Below are 6,197 nucleotides of genomic sequence, written 5' to 3'. Positions count from 1 at the left end.
AAATGACCAGGTGTTCTTCAAGTGGCCCCCGAGATCACCGGACATTACTGTTTGTGACTTTTTCCTTTGGGGGTACGTGAAAGACAGAGTGTACATACCTCTGCTACCCGTAACTATGGATGATCTGCAGGAACACATCACAAGCTATAAAGGCGATCACGCCGGATATGCTTCGGAGAGTCTGGTCTGAGTTTGATCATCGCATCGATGTTTGCCGAGTAACAGGTGGGGGGTGCACATCAAATGTATGTAATCAACAGAAATTATATAAAACTTTATGAGTTGATGAAACTGTTGCCTCAAAGGTGAAAGAATATTTCAATAAATTTTGGTTTTGTAACCATTTAAAATCAAGGAATGTTTTGGTGAGCACCCTGTATATCAGGCATTTCAGGTTCCTGTGTTGGGTGTTAATCTTAGATTTCCTTTTTGGTTTTGTGGGGTTTTATTTCTTGGGTTTTTTTTAACTATTAAGGTGTTTTTAATAAGGTGGGTACAACACACCGGAAACCTAAAATTAGAGGAAAAAATCATTTTAGGAACTTTTGCACACAAATGCTAGGAAAGGCATGAAGGAGCCTCTTCTTGGATCCAGTTCCCCATCACAGTTTCTCCTGGGATTTCTGTCATCGGTTTTCCCACTAAAATTCCTTCAGCTGAACTTATGTATAAAAAAAACCATCAGGGCCTGGTCCACAAGCAAGTATTTGCAAAGACATAGCCTGTGTGGAACGATGGGATCTGGAACATTGTATGCAGTCAATTCCCGCCTCTGATTAGCTTTTGAAGCTGGGTTTCCTGAAGGATCTTTGGATGTGGCTGCTGGCAGAGGTCTGTTCCTGCAGTATCTGTGCTAAAGACCCTTCAGGCACTTACAAATGAAGGCTCGTGGGACAAGATCCCAGCCTTGGTTCTGTTTGAGCTACAGTCAAAAGGAGAATCTCTCTTTTTCCACTTCCTCCCCTAAAATTTGATCCCATGCGCATGTACCTCATCCATGTCTGCAAGAAGTAGCTTAGCACTAAGGCTGTTCCTTGAGGAAGGGTTTTTATTTAGTTATTTTTGGCCATGCCTACATTTAAATAAAATGGTGATTTAAAAAAAAAATATTAAGTATTAACATCTGCAGGAAACAAATGAGTGTGAGAAAAATGATTATCCCAGGACAAGCAGGCAGGTATTCTCACTAGTGGGTGATGTCATCCGACAGAGCCCCGATACAGACGTCTCACAAGCATGTCTTGCTTGAACAAACTCAGAAGTTTCGAGATGCCCGCACCGCGCATGCGCCAGTGCCTTCCTGCTCGATGGACCGGGCGTGTCTCCTCAGTTCTTTTCTTTCCGCGGAGCTGAGAAGTTTTACTTCAATTCTGCGCTGACTGAATTCCCGTTTTATTGCCTTCTACTTTCGCGATTTTGGATTTCTTTTCCTCTTTTCGTGTGTTTTCTTTCTTTTATTTATTTATTTTTTTAAATTGTTTCTTCCGGCGAGTCGGCCGGGTCGGCCACGTGGCTCAGGCCCAGCTCCTTCGATCTAGCGGCGGAGCTTTTTCGGCCTATGTCCTGGCCAATCACCGGTTTTAAAAAGTGTAGCAAGTGCCAGCGCGCGATTTCGCTGACGGACCCGCATCAACGCTGCCTACAGTGTCTTGGTCCAGAACATTTCCCGAAATCGTGCCGGCCTTGTTCTACTCTAACAGCGCGAGCGTTTAAGCGGCGCTGCCTGTTGTGGGAGTCGATGTTCCAGATGGAAGCTGCTAAAGAACCTTCGGCTTCGACTTCATCGGCCGCTTCGCCTGTCCATGCGAAACCAGCGACTGCTCCTGCGACTCCGGGCCTTTTGAAGCCGGCTTCGTTTACCCCGACTTCGGCCACGAGTTCGACGTCGGTGCCTGTCCCCGTCTCCTCGGCTCAGGTACCGCCTTCCACTATTCCACCTGTGGTCATTAAAGTGCCGAAAGCTGCCAAGCAGAAGCACTCGACCACGAAGGAGCGCGAAGACCGTGCTGGAGGACCCCCTTTCGGTGCGGATCCCTCCATATCGGCTTCGCTGCGGTCCCTGCTGGAAGCTCAGTTTGTCGAGCTCATGCAGACTATGGGGCCCAGATTAATCGCCTCCATCCAGGGTGACCTCCCGGTCCCAGGGGGCGGACCGCCCCCTCCCCCTCCTCCTCATCGATCGATCTCGTTGCTTGACGAGGAGGGGCGGCGAAGGGCGGCTGGTCTCTCGAGGCGGGCTTCCTTTAGCGATATGCCTCCTTTAGAGCCCATTACGCCTCCGCGCCATCATGGTGCCGTTCCCCTGACTGATGATCGAAGCCCTGGGCATAGTAAATCACAGGAAGAGTTCTTCCGCACTCCATACCAGGCCTGGGCTGCAACATGGGAGGCGGCCTCCATTCCGCCCCTTCGCTCTACCGCTTCCAGTCCCATACATTCACTGGAAGCTTCGGGGGACCATGCGAAGTATAGATGTTCTCGCTCTCCCTCCCGGCACCGGGAGGGGCATCGATCCAGACACTCCTCTCGGCACTCCTCGCGCCACTCGGAGGTTTCGCCACAGAAGAAGCTGCCACGTCTGGGGTACTCCTCATCGGATTTATCTCCCCAGGAGGGGCCGGAGTACGAGGAGCCATCTACCTCTTATTCTCCTTGTCGCTCCCAAGTCTCCCTGGATCCTGAGGCTTCTACTTCCTCCAGCCTGTCTCGGAGGCCGGTACTGGCGGACCAGTTGTCTTTTTCTTCCTTCCTCCGGCAAATGGCGGATGACTTGGATGTGACTTTGGACACTGGGTCTCGGTATTCTAAGGAGTATCTCGACACCATGCACTTGCCTAATCCTCCTGCGGAGTCTCTTCGACTTCCTCTGCATAAATTACTGGATCAAACATTCATGCGATGTTTCGAGACGCCGTACTCCATCCCTGCGGTCCCGAGCAAATTGGATGCAAGATACCGCATTGTTCATCATAAGGGGTTTGAGGGCGCTCAACTCTCTCACCAATCCCTGCTGGTCGAGTCCTCTTTCAAGCGTTCTCATCCCTCCCAGTTCTATGCCTCTGTACCACCGGGACGAGAGGGGAGAACGATGGATAAGTTTGGTAGGAGAATCTACCAGAATTCTATGATGGCGTCTCGAGTGCTCAATTATAATTTCTTTTTTTCTTCATATTTGGAGTTCTTCTTGCCGGTGCTCCGCAAGTTTACTCCTTACATTGATGCTCAGGCTCGATTCGAGTTCGAGGAAGTGGTAGCCTCCCTTTCCCAGCTACGTCTTCAGCTGATGCAGTCCTCGTACGATGCCTTCGAGCTCTCGGCACGTGCTGCCGCCTGTTCTGTGGCCATGCGTCGATTAGCATGGCTTCGGACAATTGACATGGATCCGAACCTCCAAGACAGACTTGCTAATGTGCCTTGTGCGGGCGCTGATTTATTCGATGAGTCTATCGAAACTGTTACCAAGAAACTTTCGGATCATGAAAAGTCTTTTCAATCTATCCTTCGGCCTAAGCCCAAGCCTCAGCAGTCTCGACCTTCTAGACCGCCTTTGATTTATCAGCGGTGCTACACCCCTCGTCAGACTCCTGCTGCGAGACAACCGGCGAAGAGACAGCTTCCCCAGAAGGCTCAGCAGAAACCTCAGCCGCCGGCTGCACCGAAGGCTACTCAGCCTTTTTGACTCTCTTCCAGGGAGCATAACCGACCTCGTTCTGCATCCCCCTATTTTTCCCATCGGGGGTCGCCTCCATCATTTTTACCATCGATGGGAGGCTATTACCACCGACCTCTGGGTCCTTTCCATCGTAAGAGAAGGATACTCTCTTCATTTCCATCGGGTTCCCCCGGACCACCCTCCAAGAGAGTATCCTTCCAACTTAACGCAGACCGCCCTTCTCCTTCAGGAGGCTCAGGCTTTGCTTCGGCTTCGGGCCGTCGAGCCGGTCCCGGTGGACCAGCACAACCGGGGTTTTTACTCCCGGTACTTCCTCGTCCCGAAGAAGACGGGTGACCTACGACCCATCCTGGACCTTCGAGTCCTCAACAAGTTTTTAGTAAAGGAGAGGTTTCGCATGTTGACCCTTGCTTCTCTCTACCCCCTCCTCGAGCGGAACGACTGGTTATGCTCTCTGGATCTCAAGGAGGCCTACACTCACATTCCCATTCATCCGGCCTCCCGCCAATTCCTCAGATTTCGGGTGGGACATCTACATCTGCAGTATCGAGTGCTTCCTTTCGGCCTGTCCTCGTCTCCCAGAGTCTTCACGAAGTGTCTGGTGGTGGTGGCCGCTGCACTCCGGAACAGGGGACTTCAGGTATTTCCCTACCTCGACGACTGGCTCATCAAGGCCCCCTCTGTTCCAGAGGTCATTTCGGCGACCTTAACCACGATCTGCTTCCTGCAGAGCTTGGGCTTCGAGATCAACTTCCCCAAATCCCATCTGCAGCCTACCCAGTCCCTTCCCTTCATCGGGGCGGTACTGGACACCATTCAGCTTCGAGCATTCCTTCCTCCTCAGCGCATGGATGCTCTTCTTCATCTCTGCCAGTCTGTATCTTCTCGCCAGGCCATCTCAGCGAGACACATGATGGTCCTCCTGGGCCACATGGCCTCTACAGTTCATGTGACACCCTTTGCCAGGCTCCATCTCAGAATTCCTCAGTGGACCCTAGCTTCTCAATGGACTCAAGTGTCAGACCCGTTGACTCGACACATCATAGTCACTCCTGCTCTTCGGCAGTCTCTACTTTGGTGGATGACCTCTTCGAATCTATCCAGAGGTTTGCTGTTTCAAACTCCTCCTCATCAGAAGGTTCTCACAACCGATTCCTCGGCCTATGCCTGGGGGGCTCATCTAGATGGGCTTCGCACTCAGGGATTCTGGACCAGTGCGGACCGCCTCCATCAGATCAATCTTCTGGAGCTCAGAGCAATCTTCTACGCTCTTCAAGCTTTTCAACATCTGCTTCACGACATGGTGATCCTCATCCGCACGGACAACTAGGTCGCCATGTACTATGTCAACAAGCAGGGGGGCACGGGATCGGCCTCCCTCTGCCAGGAAGCTCTCAGAGTCTGGGATTGGGCAGTTCGCCACAATGCCTTCCTCAAAGCTGTCTACATTCAGGGGAAGGACAATGTCTTGGTAGACAACTTGAGTCGACTCCTCCAGCCTCACGAATGGACTCTCCATTCCAACCCCCTTCATCAGATCTTTGCACAATGGGGGACGCCTCAGATAGACCTCTTTGCGGCTCCCCACAACTTCAAACTGCCTCAGTTTTGCTCCAGGATCTACACTCCTCATTGCCTCGAGGCAGATGCCTTTCTGCTGGTTTGGAGGAATCGATTTCTGTATGCGTTTCCTCCATTTCCTCTCATTCAAAAGACTCTGGTTAAAATTGAAATCGGACCAAGCCACCATGATTCTCATAGCTCCTCGGTGGCCCAGACAACCTTGGTTCTCCCTTCTGCTTCGACTCAGCAGCTGGACACCAGTCCTTCTTCCAGTGTTTCCTTCTCTGCTTACTCAACATCAAGGATCACTGCTTCATCCCAACCTGCAGTCTCTACATCTGACAGCTTGGTTCCTCTCAACGTAACTCCTCACCAGTTTTCTCAAGCGGTGAGGGATGTCTTAGAGGTTTCCAGGAAGCCTGCTACTCGACAATGCTACTCCCAAAAGTGGACTAGATTCTCTTCCTGGTGTATTTCCAATGCCAAGGAGCCTCAGCGAGCTTCCCTATCCTCTGTGTTGGACTATCTTTTACACCTGTCTCAGTCTGGTCTCAAGTCTACATCTATAAGAGTCCACCTGAGTGCTATTGCGGCTTTCCATCAGCCTCTACAGGTGAAACCTCTTTCTGCTCATCCTGTGGTTTCCAGATTTATGAAAGGACTTTTACATGTCAATCCTCCTATCAAACCTCCTCCCGTGGTTTGGGATCTCAATGTCGTCCTTTCTCAACTCATGAAGCCTCCGTTTGAACCTCTCAATAGGGCTCCACTTAAGTATCTCACCTGGAAAGTGGTTTTTCTGGTGGCCCTCACGTCTGCTCGCAGGGTCAGTGAGCTTCAGGCCTTGGTGGCGGATCCACCTTTCACAGTATTCCATCATGACAAGGTGGTCCTCCGCACTCATCCGAAATTCCTGCCTAAAGTGGTCTCTGAATTTCATCTCAACCAGTCCATTGTACTT

The sequence above is a fragment of the Geotrypetes seraphini genome, chromosome 8, assembly GCF_902459505.1.
Source record: "Geotrypetes seraphini chromosome 8, aGeoSer1.1, whole genome shotgun sequence".
Lineage (NCBI taxonomy): Eukaryota > Metazoa > Chordata > Amphibia > Gymnophiona > Dermophiidae > Geotrypetes > Geotrypetes seraphini.
The sequence above is the reverse complement of the archived record's forward strand: the minus strand, read 5'-3'. Positions refer to the sequence as shown.